Source organism: Polypterus senegalus, chromosome 3 (assembly GCF_016835505.1).
Source record: "Polypterus senegalus isolate Bchr_013 chromosome 3, ASM1683550v1, whole genome shotgun sequence".
NCBI classification, from domain to species: Eukaryota; Metazoa; Chordata; class Cladistia; order Polypteriformes; family Polypteridae; genus Polypterus; species Polypterus senegalus.
In genome coordinates, this window is record NC_053156.1 from 16,028,978 (window position 1) to 16,045,985 (window position 17,008).

The 17,008-nt window shown below is 41.8% G+C and overlaps 1 protein-coding gene across 3 annotated transcripts in view; it reads left to right on the top strand.

The window, feature by feature from the left end:
• The first annotated feature begins 7,363 nt into the window (after nucleotides 1–7,363).
• nfe2 (nuclear factor, erythroid 2) overlaps nucleotides 7,364–17,008 on the top strand; it is a 65,799-nt gene continuing 56,154 nt past the window's right edge. For all 3 annotated transcript variants that reach the window (XM_039746693.1, XM_039746694.1, XM_039746696.1), the window contains exon 1: nucleotides 7,364–7,627. The gene's annotated coding sequence lies outside the window, so the exon portion shown is untranslated. The remainder of the gene's footprint in view (nucleotides 7,628–17,008) is intronic.

Consider the following 17,008-nt stretch of genomic DNA (forward strand, 5'->3'; position numbering starts at 1 on the left):
GAGGCTGGAATTGGTGCCAAAGGTGCATCAACAAAGTATTGAGCAAAGGCTGTGAATACTTATGTACATGTGATTTCTCAGTTTTTGTTATTTTTAATAAATTTGCAAAAATCTCAAGTAAACTTTTTGCACGTTGTCATTATGGGGTGTTGTGTGTAGAATTCTGAGGAAAAAAATGAATTGAATCCATTTTGGAATGAGGCTGTAACTCAACAAAATGTGGAAAAAGTGATATGCTTTCTGGATGCACTGTATGTTAGTGGCCTAATTCTGAGACCCCCAGATTATCTTCTGAGTTCCTCTCTTTATAGGTCCCCATTTCTGTGAGACCCCTGCGATGTTGTCGGAGCCCCATCCTTGTAATTCACCCCTTTGCCCTTTTATATTATTAGCTTCTGTCTGAGCGTCCCACTTTATGTTTCTTCACCTCTGCCAGCCCCCCACATTTTCTGAGCCCCTTCGTCATAAACCACTAATGTTGCAGTATATGACTTCCACCCCCCTCAAGTTCTAAGTGCTCAAGACCCTCCACATTTTCAGTGCCCCATCATCCTCTTCCACTTCACAGTACTCCCCCCACATTCCCATCACCTCATCAGTGCCCCCCCTTTACCATGAGTCCCCTCTTGTGGTCCTGGCTGTGATTTTGTGATGTCATTTGCTGTTCTCTGTAATTTATCTTGTCACCTGTCACACATTTTCATGTTTCTGTAAACCCCCCTCCCTCCACCCCCAGGTTTGCTGATGTCACAGATTTGAAAGGCACTATATGCCGGAGCTGTTGTCCGTAGGAGTATTGTGTGTGTGTGTGTGTGTGTGTTTGTGTGTGTGTGCATGTGAATGAGCAGGCAGTGCCAGGACGCCAGCGTAGGAAGTGCTGCTGGGAGCGGCCAGCGGAAGTTCTGCTGAGCTCTGATAAAGCTGCACTAGGTGTTCACTGCAGGAGACGCTAACCGCAGCGGTTTGGCCGGGGGGGCCGAGGGGTGGACAGAGGCTGGGCAACGTGTCACCCCGGGCCTCGCTGCCGCACTCTCCTCCCCACCCAGAAGGCCACATTGCACAACCCTGCCGCTGCTTGAGCAACTCAACACAACCCACTAAGACTTGCGCAGTGCACACACATAGGCACACTCCACAGGCGGCACATGGGCATTCTCATGCCTAACACACACACACGAGAGAGAGAGAGAGAGAGAGTAAACATGCAGTGTACCAAGTGTGCATAAAAAAATAGCGAAAAAACACAAAGTGCACACACACTGACACGTAGGAATGTGCGCTCACACAAGAGGGTACTGGCACCTGCTGGGCACCCTAAGCATGTCTCTCACTCTTTTCTTGCTCTCTGCATCCATTTCACTGCATGTAACTGCATTCGTATTCTTTGCCATCTCGTCTCACTTTCGTTTTCACTCTTTAATGTACTCCCTTTCTCACCTTTATATCACTTTCACTATTTTCCTGTGCACTCTTACTAAGTACTATTTTTTCTTTTTTTTTTCTTCTGTCTCTCCCTGTTATTCCTTACACTCCTCTCCTCAGTCAATTGGTTTTCACTCTGAATCTCACTCCTTACATTTTTTTCAGTTTCTTTTCTTTCTCGCTCTTTTTTTGTTTTCTGTTTTTCTCTCTTATTTCCTCTCTGCCTTAATCACTCTTTGCACTCTTCCTTTGTTTCACTTGTTTCAAATTCAAAACTGGCTTTACGTCACTTGATTCTCTTCTGTCACGTAGATCTCGACTCACTCTTTTATGGTGCATTTTTGCTTTTTTACCCTCTCTCTTTTTGTCTCTCATTCTTTTCACTCTCTGTCACTCTTTCTTTCTCCTTCTCTCTCATCATATTAGCTTTACTCTTTTTAGCTTTCTTCTGTTTCTCTCTGTACATTCCATGCATGACAATACATCTCTCACTGTCTTTGTGTCACTTTCTCTCTCCCTGTCTCCATGTCACTCTTTTATTTACGTGTTCTGTCTTTGAGACATTGCATTTGCACTCTTTGGTTTTCTTCTCCATTTTGAACACTCTCTAGTATTTTTATCTTTTCTATGTTCTGTGGCTTGCTTCACTCTCTCTTTTACGCTCCAGGCTCACTCCAGTTTTCCTAACCTTATATCACAATTTTCCTTTTCTCTCAGTTTCTTACTCTTTTCACTCTCTCCTCTTTTCACTCTGTCATGTTTCTTTTCATTCTCATTCACTCCTTTCAACTTCCCCTCTATTCTCTTTATGCCCATTCCACTCTTTTTTCTCCTCCCTTTCTTTATTAAGGTAATATGACATCACATTTCTCACTCTTGTGCTTCTTTTCACCCTGTCACTCTTTGATTTGCTCTCAGTCTCTTGACCACTGAATTGTGCAAGTTCACTATTGTTGTACATTCTCTCTCACACTCTCACTTGATCACTCTCATATTTTAGTCATATCTCACTCTTCTCTGCTCAAGTCATTTTTCTCTATACCCTTATTTGTTTGCTTTCTTTGCCTCACTCTTTCTTTTCACTCTTCTTTTCCCTGCCTCTTGACACTATATTTTACATTTTTCTTCCTTTTATTTTTCATTCTTTCTTTACATCTCTTTGTTCCAGTCAGATTTACACTCTTTATCCCTCTTTGCTACATCTGATTGTTTGTCATTGTGACACTCTTCACTCTTCACTCTTCTTTAAATGATTTTGGATTATTCTTGCTGCCCTGTCCCCTTTGCTCTTATCACTCACTCTTATTGCAGTTTCCTCTCTGTTTTACTCTTCCTTTACACTCTCCTCACACTTTACACTCCTCTCACTCTTTGTAAGCTACTCTTGTTATGTTTTCCTTTCACTTTAACTGTTCATTCTCACTGTCCCCATTTTGTCATTGTAATTCATCAGTCACTCTTTAGCTCACTCCAGTTGACATTTTCCTCTCTCACTCTGTTCCTATAACATAACATATGGCACTTATTTTGTTTCCCTGTTGTTGCCTTTTCCATCCCAGTTTCACTTTGTCTTAATACTTTCCACAAACTCACTTTCTCACACTTACCTCTTCCTCTTTGCATCACTCTTGTTGCCTTTCTGTCCATTTCACCATTTTTTCTCACTCTCCTCAAACTGTGCATCAATTTTATTTGTCACTTTTTGCATCACTCTTGATGTCTTTTCCTTTGTCTTTTATTATTCCTTCTCATTCTCCACACACACTGCCTCTCTCACTTTTTCACTTTCCATTTTTCAATCCTGATTTCAATCTTTCTTTACAGTCTTCCCACACTATCTCTCTCACTCTTTTTTCACTCTTCCATTTTCCAATCCCCATTTCATTTTTTACACACTCTTATCACTCTTATGTCTTCTAGTCTATGGTACTCTTATGGCCTTTCACTGGTTTCACTCTTTCTTAACACTCCTCACAATGTGTCTCCCTCATGTTTGCCTCTCACTTCTCACATCACTCTTGTTTTCCTGTTTGTCTGTTCCAGAATTCCTTGTCACTCTCCCTACACTGTCCCTCTCACTATTATTTCTCACACTTTGCATCACTCTTCTTCCTTTATCTATCCCTGATTCCCTCTTTCTTCTTACTCTCCCCATATTGAGTGCCTCACTCTTATCTCTCCCTTTTTCCATTACTCTTGGTGTCTCCTACTCTCTCTGTTTCATGACCTCTCCTCACTTTTCCCAAAGATTCTCCTACAATCTTATCTCTTAGTCGTTCTCTACTCGTGTTGCTCTCTTTCTGTCTTTCTCACTCTTATGTTTCACTCTTGATGGCTTTTGATTTGTCGCTTTCATTCCTTCTTCATATTGTCCCCACACTGTTCCTCTCACTCTTATTTCCAACTCTTGTTGGCTTTTCCTATCCCTGCTTCACTCTTTCCTTACACTCATCCGACACTATCTCTGTCACTCATTTTTTACTCTTGCCTTTTCCAATCCCCTTTTCAGTATTCTTAACACTCTCCCCACACTCTCCTTCTCACTCTTATGTCTTGTGGTCTGTGATACTCTTGTTGTCTTCCACAGTCTATTTCAAGATTCCTTCTCACTCTCCCCACCCTGTCCCTCTCACTTTTAACTCTCACTCTTTCTGTCACGTTGATTTTTTCTCACCCCTGTTTCTCTCTCTAGATAGATAGATAGATAGATAGATAGATAGATAGATAGATAGATAGATAGATAGATAGATAGATAGATAGATAGATAGATAGATAGATAGATAGATAGATAGAGTATTCCATACTCTTCCCACAGTTTCTCACCCTTATATTTTGAGCCACTCTTTGGGTCTCTTACTCTCTCTGCTTCACTGTTTCTTCTCACTCACTCCACACTCTTATCTGTCTTTCCTTTTTCAATACTCCTGTTACTCTTTTCCTCTCCCTGTTTCACTCTTGTTTTACCTTATCTGCACACTCTCTCATTTCATCTTTGGTTCACTCTTCTTGTCATTTCCTCAGTCTGTTTCACTCTTTCTTTGCACTCTACCCAGATTGCCTCTCTCACTCTTGCCCCTGACTGCTGATGGCTCATCCCCTCTCTGTTTTTACTTCTCCTTTATATTGACCTCACATTGTTGTTCTCACTTTTATGTCTCACTCTTGGGGCCTTTACCTATCCCTGCTTCACTCCTTACACTCTCCCTGACATTGTCCTTCTCACTTTTTTCTCTTACTCCTTGTGTCCTTGTTTCACTCCATCTTCACACTCTTTTCACTTTTCCTCTCTCACTCTGTACCTCACTCTCTCTCTCTCTCTCTCTCTCTCTCCCATTACTACCAGACCCCCTGCTGTCTCCACCCACCTCCCATCTTGGTCAGTGTTTCACCGGGGCACCAGAGGCAGTGGGTCACCGTCTAGACATCAGCCCCCTGACAGCGGCCTGTGGTGGTCCGTGGTGTGCAGCTGTGGGACGTTTCCTGTACGTTCAGACTGGAATCCTCCGTCTCCCACTGTGGTCAGAGCACGGTGGGGGAGGGAAGGTGGGACTCGTCGATGGCTTCTCTCATGTGGGATTCAAATGTTCTCTTGGGGGCAGGAGATTCTCAACTGGCTGTGCTCTGGGGTGTGAGGAGTGGACACCAGCCATGGAGCTGAAGGTGTCAAAGAGAATGGGACCCCTGAAAACGTGGATGGCAGTGGACCTACGTGGACCCACCCATGAGTGGTGACCTCACAACTGGACTTCAGACCTACTGAATAAATGTCCTGCATCTTGTCCCATCTGTGAGCCTGAAGGAGAGGAGTTTGACTGGACAGGCCCCCTGGACCCCTCAATGTGACCCGAAGTCGTACTCCAAGGTGCTCAAAAACCACCAGACATCCCATCCTTAAGCACTGAGGTGCATTCAGTCATCATACAGCTTAGCCTAAAGCTCAGGGGTGTGACTGCCCCCTTACCTAACCCCCCGCTCCCCCTGCCAGTCTCTCAATGGCTTTGTACTGCTGCTCCGCTCACCAGCCAGGTACAATGGCACCTTTCTTTTCTAACAGAGTTGTGCATTCCAACTCAGCTGGACTTAAAGTGACAGCGTCCACTTGTTCTCCTGCACTCGGTACTTCGGGGGCTGCCGCCATCCCACCATGGGCATAGGGCACTTCAGCCCCAGGTGATTTCTATTCCATATACTGGATGGGTGCCTAAAGGCATCTGCCTTTGCAAGCATCTCTCTGATAGCACTGAAGGCAGTGGGCATGAGACTCACCTAGACCCCCAAAAGGCACTATAAGTACTAGATAGCTAGCACCTTCTACCCCGAGCAAAAAAAGAGAAGCCCCCATTATTTCTAATTATGAAAGTAGAGCCTATAATGGGTGTGAAAGACACTATATAACATTAGTTGGCATAAAACACCACCATCTTGAAAGGCACTATACTTCCCAGATGACCCAAGCCTTTGTTCTTGAGCATAAATTAGAAGCCCTTGTTCTTTTACTTTTGGATGTGGTATCTTTAATATACAGATATAAAAGACACTATATAAGAGATAGATAGATAGATAGATAGATAGATAGATAGATAGATAGATAGATATGAAAGGCACTATATAATAGATAGATAGATAGATAGATAGATAGATAGATAGATAGATAGATAGATAGATAGATAGATAGATAGATAGATGAAAGTCACAATATAATAGATAGATAGATAGATAGGTAGATAGATAGATAGATAGATAGATAGATAGATAGATGAAAGTCACTATATAATAGATAGATAGATAGATAGATAGATAGATAGATAGATAGATAGATAGATAGATAGATGTGAAAGGCACTATATGATAGATAGATAGATAGATAGATAGATAGATAGATAGATAGATAGATAGATAGATAGATAGATAGATAGATAGATCTGAAAGACACTATGAGACACCCCCAACCAAAAAGGCACTATATATCCTAGGTAGCTGGTGTCCTCTGCCACCGAGCATACAATAGATGATCCTGTTCTCTTGTTACTTTGGTTGTAGTGCCTATGATATATTAATATGAAAGGCAATATATAATATGAAAATAGGGCATTATATAAAAGATATATATGAAAGGCACTATATAATTCTAGTTGGCATGAGGCAGCTCTGCTCTAATGTCACTATATGTCCTACACAGCGCATGCCTTCACCCCAGTGGCAGAAAATAAGAGCCACAATTCTTTATGTTTTTGGCTGCAGTGCCTATAATCCATTGATATGAAAGGCACTATATAACAAATGTATGGACAGATAAATAGGACACTATATAAAATACAGATGGATATGAAAGACACTATATAATAGTAGTTGGCACGAGACACCTCTCGCCTGACAGGGGCTGTATTCCCTAGATCTGCCCCTGAACTTAAAAGCGAAGCCCCCGTTCTCTTTATTTTTGGCTGCAGTGCCTGTGCCTGATAAGACGGCCGGCTCACCAGGGGCTTGCTGGGCTGAGATAGGGAACCGGAGAGGCTCTGCCAGGAATGCAGGATGTGTGGTTTTTGGGGGCTACTGGCTGGTGGGTGCTCCAGTAGTGGGCCATCAGGAGATCCAGTCATACATGACATATGGGGGGAGGGGGAGCAAGAAGGGCTGATAGTCACTTGTGGCATTGATATGAGGACTGGGGGGGGGCAATGATAAGGGGGCGGGGCATGGAGTCATCTGTGGTTTTTCTGTTTAACTCAAAATATTTCAGAAGGAGATGCATGATGAGGATGTGTGTGCGTGTTTGTGTGTGTGTGTGAGTGAGGCAGAGTCAGAAAGGCATTGGTGGGGGTGGGGGGGCAGGTCTATCGTAACTCATCCCAGTTATGTAAGATTAACCAACAGAGATAGTTTGTGTGGCTTTGAGGGAGGAGGGAGGGCGAGTGAGCGAGCAAGGGAGAGAGAGAGAGCGAGCGAGCAGCAGAGAGAGAGGCAGCCTCGTCGGGGACAGCGATAGACACCTGCTGGACGTGCTCAGCTCCCACTGCTCGGACACTGGCTTGGGCAGCCTGCTGCCACCTTCCTTGTAGGCTGTTAACTGGCTGCTTCTCAGTCCTGTCATGAACTGGGATTACATTCACCACTGGAGACCCTGACACCATTGCCCGTCTGACACTTGCACTCTCCCTTTCTCACTGGCTGTGCCCGCCATTCTGCACACAGACATGAAACTCAGGTAAGTCAGCTGTGGGTCCCGCATTTGTCTGAGCTGAGGGTGTTTGAGTTTGTCTGAGCTCTTTTGTGAAGTTCTGTGGACAGCACTGAGGGAGAGATGGTGCCTGGGGTGGGGTGGGGGAGATTAAAGGGAGTCAAAACTCTATTGGAAAAGGGCATGAAAGGTGAGGGGAAATGGGGACTGAAACCACTCCGGGGTGACACCGACCCAGCCTGCATGTGGCAGAACTGATAGGCCAGCATGAATATGAGAGCTTGTGGACTTGTAATGCTACTATAGGATGACCTGTGTGCAGAAGTGTAATAAAGTATAGGATGATACGAGGCATTCTAAAATTGTAATGTACATCATTACAATAAAGTACAGTACATTATAGTGCAATGGAATACAATGTACAGTAATACACTATAATATCATATGGGGGGCATGCTGGGGTCTCACTGCTCCAATAAACTCCGTTCAAACCCCATGCCCAGCCAGTGTCTGTGTGCAGGCTGCATGTTGTCTCTGTGTCTCTGTGGCTGTTTCTGGATACTCCGGGTATTCTTTCAGATTCCAAAAACGCGCTTGTCAGGCAAATCTGAATAGGCTCCAGGTGTGTGTGTGTGTGGTGTGTGTGTGTGTGTGTGTGTGTGTGTGTGTGTGTGTGTGTGTGTGTGTGCATATGAGAGAGACAGAGAGGGCTTTGGGATGAACTGATGTCCCATTCTGGGTTGACTCTTGCTTTGTACTCAATAACAGAGAGCTGACACACTGGAACCCTGAGCTGCATCAAGCAGATTTGAAAAAGTAATACTATAATATAATATAATATAATATAATATAATATAATATAATATAATATAATATAATATAATATAATATACATTCCTGCCTTGAACACACTTTCCTGGGATAGGCTCCATCTTCCCCATGACCCTGATCAATACAGGTTTGGAATATTGATGGATGGATATAATATAATATAATATAATATAATATAATATAATATAATATAATATAATATAATATAATATATGTTCCTGTGCTGTACCTGGTACTTGCTGGGGTGGACTCCAGCTTCCCCATGACTCTGTTTTGGATTAAGCTGGTTCAAAAGATGGATGGATGGATAATTTCTTACCCGCTTAGTCCTGAACACCAATTCACCTAACCGGCATTTCTTTGAACTGTTGGAGGAAACCAGAGCACCCTAGGGAATCTTATGCAGAGACGGGGAGAACATGCAAACTCCACATGAGGTGGACATGCAGATACCAAGGAGGGAGGATCTGGGATGTGAACCTTATTCTCCTTACTGTGAGGCAGCAGTGCTACCATTGTGCCACTGTGCTGCCCTAGATAATATAATATAATATAATATAATATAATATACATTCTTGCCTTATACTATGCTATACTATAATACTGTATAATATAATATACATTCTTGCCTTATAATATAATATAATATACATTCTTGCTCTATACTATACTATATTATACTACTGTATAATGTAATATACATTCTAGCCTTATACTATACTATAATATAATATACATTCTTACTCTATACTATACTATATTATATTATACTACTGTATAATGTAATATACATTCTAGCCTTATACTATACTATAATATAATATAATATAATATAATATAATATAATATAATATAATATAATATACATTCTTGCCTTATAATATAATATAATATAATCTGATGGACTGATGCCCTGTTGATGTGCTGTTCCTGCCTTACACTTTATGATTTGTAGATGGGATCCAGGTTCAAAATGACACTGCTCAATGAATTAAGCAGATTTGGAACATGGATAGGTGGATAATATACGGTAGCTGCTGCCTCAGTTAGGAGACCCGGTTCGCTTCCGGGTCCTCCCTGCGTGGAGTTTGCATGTTCTCCCGTGTCTGCGTGGGTTTCCTCCGGCGCTCGGTTTCCTCCCACAATCCAAAAGACATGCAGGTTAGGTGGATTGGCGATTCTAAATTGGCCCTAGTGTGTGCTTGGTGTGTGGGTGTGTTAGTGTGTGTCCTGCGGTGGGTTGGCACCCTGCCCAGGATTGGTTCCTGCCTTGTGCCCTGTGTTGGCTGGGATTGGCTCCAGCAGACCCCGTGACCCTGTATTCGATTCAGCGGGTTAGAAGATGGATGGATGGATATAATATACATTCCTGCCTTATAATATAATATTATATAACAGGGGTGGGCAGTGCCGTTCCTGGAGGGCCGCAGTGGCTGCAGGTTTTTGTTCCACCCCAGGATCTTAATTAGAAGTCAACCATTGCTGATAAAGCCTTTATTGCTCAAATGACATTTGATGCTTTATTTTAGTGGTCTTGTTTATTAAGACCCCACCATCAATTTCTGATTTCATTCTTAAAGAGCCTCATTCACTGTGTTTTAATGGCCCTTTTTTACCAATAAGATGAACATGACAAAGCAGCCAGCAGGCCTCCATCTAATTTGTTTCCATTCACACCTGTGTGTGTTCATCCTGCACTATGAGGATTAATAAAATGCTTAGGAGAAAAATATGACAGACTGAAGATTATGCATTTTAGGCTTCAAATCATTTTAACGATATCCTGGGATAGGAAAACGTCTATGATATAAGAACTTGTTAGCACGCACAACAAGCCATAACATTATGTAAGAGACTGAGATTGGCAAGGTTTGGCTTCTAATTAAGCAATTGGGTTGGAATGAAAACCTGCAGCCACTGCGGCCCTCCAGGACTGACATTGCCCACCCCTGTAATATAATATAATATAATATAATATAATATAATATAGGGTAGTATTATAGTGGCAGCTCAATGATGGCAGTGCTCCTTCACAGTGGGTAGACCGGGTGTCTTCACATCCCACATTTTTTCTGTGTGTACTTTGCTTGTTCTCCCTGTCCCTGTTTTCCTCCCACAGTCCAAATGCTCATCACAAGGACAGGTGACGCTAAGTTGTCCCCTGATGTGTCTGAGTGGCACCCTGTTGCACCCTGTGATTGCTGTGATGGTCTCCTGTGGGTTCAGCACATGGCTGGATGGATGAACTGTGGTCAAACTAACACGCCGCTCTGCTGTCATCCACGAGGCTCCTGTGTGTATCTTTTGGGTCTTCATTGTGTTTTTAACCCTATGCATTACTATAAAGTAGATAGCTTTTTGAACGCACACCATATTGTATATGTACAGGGTGCCCAGAGGTCTATTTCATGGTCACGTATTTTTCTGTTTTTGAAGTTGCGATGAGAATCTGTCTTTATCTTTACATATTTCTACATTTACAAAGAAACTTTCTTTTATCATAAATCCCACCACACCTGAGCACATGTGCATATACTGTACTGTAGATTTATATATTAGGCTGCTATTGACCATACACAGCTAAAGTTCATACTGAAAAGCTTGGGATGGCATGGAAGATGCAAATAAAAAAAGAAACTCAGTGATCCTGAAATGGGCTTTGATTTTGACAAATGAGTTGAAGCTGACCGGGCAGGACATAAAATATCTTTTGAGTTCCGACTGCCTGCCGTGAAATGAAAGGCAAAGTATATTTAAGAATTACTTTTTTTTTTCTTTTTTTATTAAGCTTACATTTATCCATACTACCCCATCTTTTCCTGATTTGGGGTTGCACATTTAGGTTTATCCATCCATCCATCCATCCATTCAGTTAAAAATCAAGGACAGGGACACCTGAGACGCCAGGTGCTGTCATTGCCGGACTGCATAAAAGCAACTGGGCACGCGTCAGGGACGCAGTTAGAGTCGCTAGTTCAGCAAACCTCGAAATTAAGGGTTTGGGGTTCACAGTCACTCGAGGAAAACGCACAATGACATGGAAATAAAATCCCATTTGCATTCAATTATGGCAGCCGCGAGCCAAACACAATAACCTCTGTGCCGGCTCCGTGCGTTGTTTCATTTTTATTTTGCGTCAATTTTTAGTTGTACTCTTACTTCATAAAAATACATACAGTCCATGTCAGTTAGCGGCGCAAGACAGTCACAAGGGCTGAAAATACGAGAACTTGTGTAGTGTGGACTATACTGTACTATACTATACTATACTGCAGCCACAGGCTACTGTCTGCTTACAGTACTTGGATATACACAGCGGCCCTGCGATACACCGACACACACATAACACGTGGCAGTGTGATCGGAGCAGAAGACCTGTGGGGACCTGAGAGTGTCACTCAGTACACCTAATACAACCACTTGGAAAAGGCTATCATCCCAAAGTGATGGTTCGCATCTGGAAATTGCACACGTTTATTAACATGCATAACCAAACTGAGCAGATCTTCTTTGGATAACTTGGAAGAAGATCAAATAAAAGGTAAAGTATCACTTCCGGTTAGCGGAAAAAGCCCAAAAGTTGATCGAAATCTACGTTTAGTACCTAATACTTGTGTGCAACATTTGATAGACCGAAGTGAAAGTGTTCTCAAGTTAACGTGTTTATATACACACACACTCACACACAGACAGACAGACAGACACAATTCCAAAAATGATATTTTCGGACTCACGGAGGTCTAAAACATCGAGATTATTCAAAATCTCGAAATGGAATTTTTGGAGGATTACAATTACTTTCCCTATAATTCGAATATGAGAAAGTAAAAAGTATTAAAAGATTTAGCAAATCTAGTGCAGTCAAACTAGATAGATAGATAGATAGATAGATAGATAGATAGATAGATAGATAGATAGATAGATAGATAGATAGATAGATAGATATGAAAGGCACTATATAACAGATAGACAGATTGATATGAAAGGTGCTGTATAATACAAAGATAGATAGTGTGAAAGGCATTATATAACTGATAGATAGAGTGATATGAAAGGCACTAAATAATAGATATACAGATGTGAGAGGCACTATATAACAAATAGATAGATAGATAGATAGATAGATAGATAGATAGATAGATAGATATGGCAAATGGCAGTAAGTGTCTTCCTGTGTGCCCCCCTGCCTTACTCTGCCAGTGCCAGGCTCTTCTGATGAGTCCCAGCAGGAGGGTCCCAAGTGGTTAACAGACCCCGACACTTAGTTATTTATTCATTGACTGATTGGCTCATTGCTGGGTGTCTTCATGGATAAGGGACTCATTTGGCCTTGGATGGGTTGATTGATTGATTCACTCATTCATTAATAAATTGATGGATACAATTGTTTGATTAATCAAACAAGGTGTTGATGGATGAATTTGTTCATTAATGAGTTGACAGACAGATGGATTCGTTTGCTGAATAATTCTTTCATTCATTACTGCATAGATGTATTCATTTCTTTATGAATTCACTGATGAATTCATTCATTAAGTACTTCATGTGTTCATTAATCGATGGATAGATGGATGGATTAATTCATTCATAATTTAACTGATGAATCAATTGATTTGTATGTTTATCAATCTATTGATGGATTCATTAATCCATTAACCCATTGGTGGATGAACAGACAGGTGAACTGATGAGCAGGTGAATTAATTGATTCATCCCTTCATTTATGCATTGACGACTAACTGGTTGAACAAGTGGTCTGAGTGAATGGTGTTTGAATGGACAGAATGGTCGGTTGACTCATTGGCTGACCTTCAGCTAAGTTCTCTACACCACAATATTGCAATGAATAAGCACACATAATGAATATTCAACAGGAATAAAGAGAATCAAATTAAACACAAAAGGTCTCCAATGCCCCCCAATGTCAAAACTGCATCATCAGATTCATGTCACCACCACTGCCATTGCTGTCACTGAGCAGCCTGTCATAAGGATCCTGCTCCTCGAGAGCTGGGCACTGCCCTTTGGTCGCACTCTCGCTCACACTTACTTACTTCTAGGCATGGAGGGCCACGGCTGGCATTCAAAAAAGTGAGAGGAGGAGGGGAGATTGGGGGAGCTGCCAGCCTTTTATTTTATCAAATGCCCTGTGAGTGACTGCACTATGAAATCATCTGTAGGGCCAAATACTGTGAGACAATGGCCTACTGGGGAAACAAGTGAAAAAAAGGGAATAAATAAAAAGACCAAGGTGACCCCAGGATGGGGTTTAGATGTTCTCCTGGCATCAGTGTGGCTCTCCACCATACTGCCGGACATGAGTGTCTGTCGGGGATTAGTGACATCAAGCTGGACCCATATAAGGGAGTGTGCCCTGTGACAGCCTGGCATGCTGTGCCCAAAAATATCAGGATAAATGACCTGGCAAAAGGATGGATAGCTAAATGGATGGGAGCGAGTCTGGGAAAGCACTTTGAAGAAACGCTGACTGCTTACTTGGACAGAATAGAAAATAAAAGTGAAATATCTAGCTTTGGAGGCACTGTGTGTGTGCAAAGTCTGCATAATTAGTTTATGGGGCACAATGTTCAGCTCCATGTGAAAGGCACTATATAATACACAAAACTAGATAGATAGATAGATAGATAGATAGATAGATAGATAGATAGATAGATAGATAGATAGATAGATAGATAGATGGGAAAGGAGCTATATGATAGATAGATAGATAGATAGATAGATAGATAGATAGATAGATAGATGTGAAAGGTGCTATATAGCTGATAGATAGATAGATAGATAGATAGATAGATAGATAGATAGATAGATAGATAGATAGATAGATAGTTGTGAAAGGAGCTATATAGCTGATAGATAGATAGATAGATAGATAGATAGATAGATAGATAGATAGATAGATAGATAGATGGGAAAGGCACTATAGATAGATAGATAGATAGATAGATAGATAGATAGATAGATAGATGTGAAAGGAGCTATATGATAGATAGATAGATAGATAGATAGATAGATAGATAGATAGATAGATAGATAGATAGATAGATAGATAGATGTGAAAGGAGCTATATAGCTGATAGATAGATAGATAGATAGATAGATAGATAGATAGATAGATAGATAGATAGATAGATGTGAAAGGTGCTATATAGCTGATAGATAGATAGATAGATAGATAGATAGATAGATAGATTTGAAAGACGCTACATGATTTTGTGTTGGTGCTCCCTACCAAAGGCGCTATATAAATAAATTATTGATTATTTGCTTTTTAAGGCACTCCTGCTGCTTAGTTCTCCCTGTAAAAAGCAGTACATCACCTAATGTAAAGTACTTTTTGATTATTTTTTGTGCCCATCTGTGCTTCTGCTCTCTGTGAAAGACACTATATAAGATATAAACTGAGGATTTGCTGAATTCCGTCTGTGCTACTTGCTGCTCCCTGTGAAAGGCACTATATAACAACGATTTAGTAGATTTTTTGCGCACCTATTTGTGCTTGTACTCCATTTGAAAAGGCACTATATAACAAAGACTGATGGTTGCTTTTGGAGGCCCTTTGTGCTGATGCTCCTTGCGAAAGGTGCTATATAGAAGACTATGAAGATTGCATTGGGGAGCACTTGCTGCCAGTGTTCCTGATCAAGGGCACAATACACCATAAAGAACAGGACTTGGTGTTGCGCTCAGTTGGCACTAGTGGACCCTGTCAAAGGTGCTATATAATGTACCGATTGCAATTTATATTATTTGCTTTGTGCAGCATTCTGTGCTAGTGCTACCTGTGACAGGTAATAAATTAGAAATGCAAATAACTTAAAGACTGTATGTAGGTTGTTTGCTTTGAGTGACACTTAGAGCTCCTGTCCCTGTGAAAGGCGTTATATCATCAAAAGACTAGTTATATGTTTTTGGCTAACAATGCTAGTGTGGAACAGATTGATTGCTGCCTTCTAAGGTATTCTGTGCAAGGTCTCTGTGGGAAAGGCGCTATATAGCAAGAACATTGATTACTGGCTTAATGGGACACGCAGCGCCAAGTGCAGGTTCGTGGTCATTGTCATTGTGGAAGGCGCCTTATGAAGCTGATGTTTCTGACTTGGGTCCGAGTCTTTTCCTCGCCTCTTTTCGCTTGAATGTTTGATTCCTGGACACATTTTCATCCCCTGCGCGTGTCTGCTCCGCTTTCCCTTCACTATAACTTGTCACCCTGGCGATCAGCTTCACTCACATTGGCCCAGTGCCCTGTGGTAGGTGCCTCAGGTGCGCCTCACTTTGCCTTTTATGCCACCTTGAATGCAATACGTGGGACAAGCTTTGTGATCTTGCCATCGCCCTATAAATGTTCAAAATGTTGAAATGTCGGCGGTGAAACACTTAAGTCCTTAAGTCCTGAAGACCTCAAATGAAAAGTTAATTTTGGAAGAAGACACGTCGATGAGTAAAGCAGGAGTTACGATATCAGCGCCGGCAGTTGTAACCGCAGACTGAGTAGTTTAGGTAAACGTATTCCAAAGAATCCTGCACGCTTACAAACTTCCAAGAAAACACTCGACGATACGAAATTACATCACAAAAACATTACTTGCAAGAAATAAAAAAAAAGTAATCCACACACCGCAATCGCGAACTGTGCAATTAAACCCTTAATAAACCAAGCGTGACGCACCTCGCAGTAGTGTGTGTGTGTGTGTGTTTGTGTGAGTGAGAAAGCAGGGGTCGAAACGGGGCGGGGCGAGGAGGCGGGAGCGTGGAGATACTGAGTTTGGGGCGGGGAGATGAGGCAGGGCGTGGAGATGCTGGCTTTCGGGCGGGAAGAGGAAGCGGGGCGTGGAGATACTGAGTTTTGGGCGGGGAAAAGGCGGGGCGTGGAGATACAGGCTTGTGGGCGGTAAAGGAGGAGGGGCGTGGAGATACTGGCTTTGGAGCGTGGCGTGTGCTTGCTGCGGAGATCAGCGCAGGAGCTCGCAAGCATTTATGCTTGAAGTGCTCAGGTTCATCTCACTTTTAAATTAATAAGACTATAACAACCATAAATGTAACAAAAGATTTATAATGAATCTTCATATTAAATCTATGAATGTAAGTTTTTGTTTTTTGTAAAGATAGAAATCCTCCTAAATCATGTACGTTTATACATCCATTTTCCAAACCCGCTTATCCTGAGCAAGATTGCCGGGGGAGCTGGAGCCTATCCCTACAATCATAGTGCTCATGGCAGGATCTTTCACCACACAATAGATTTAACTGTCAGATGCAATTTACCAGATAAATTAAGGAACAAATTTGTGAAATTGTGAAAGTGTTAGTTTCTGCCTTGAACCAATTGCCCCTTTGATCCTGAGCTAGGTAATCAATTGTATATTTAGACCCTTTTTAAAACTGAATGCATCCGACTGATTTTTGGAGAGACGCCGCTGGTGTACATCATAACGCTTTCCTATGGCGTTATTTCAGTGCCACTATTCTGAGCGCACGTAAAAAAATATTGCAAGTGCAAGTGTTGCATTTTGAGGAGAAATTTATTTTGAGCGTACAAAAGCTGAATTTGAGTGAACA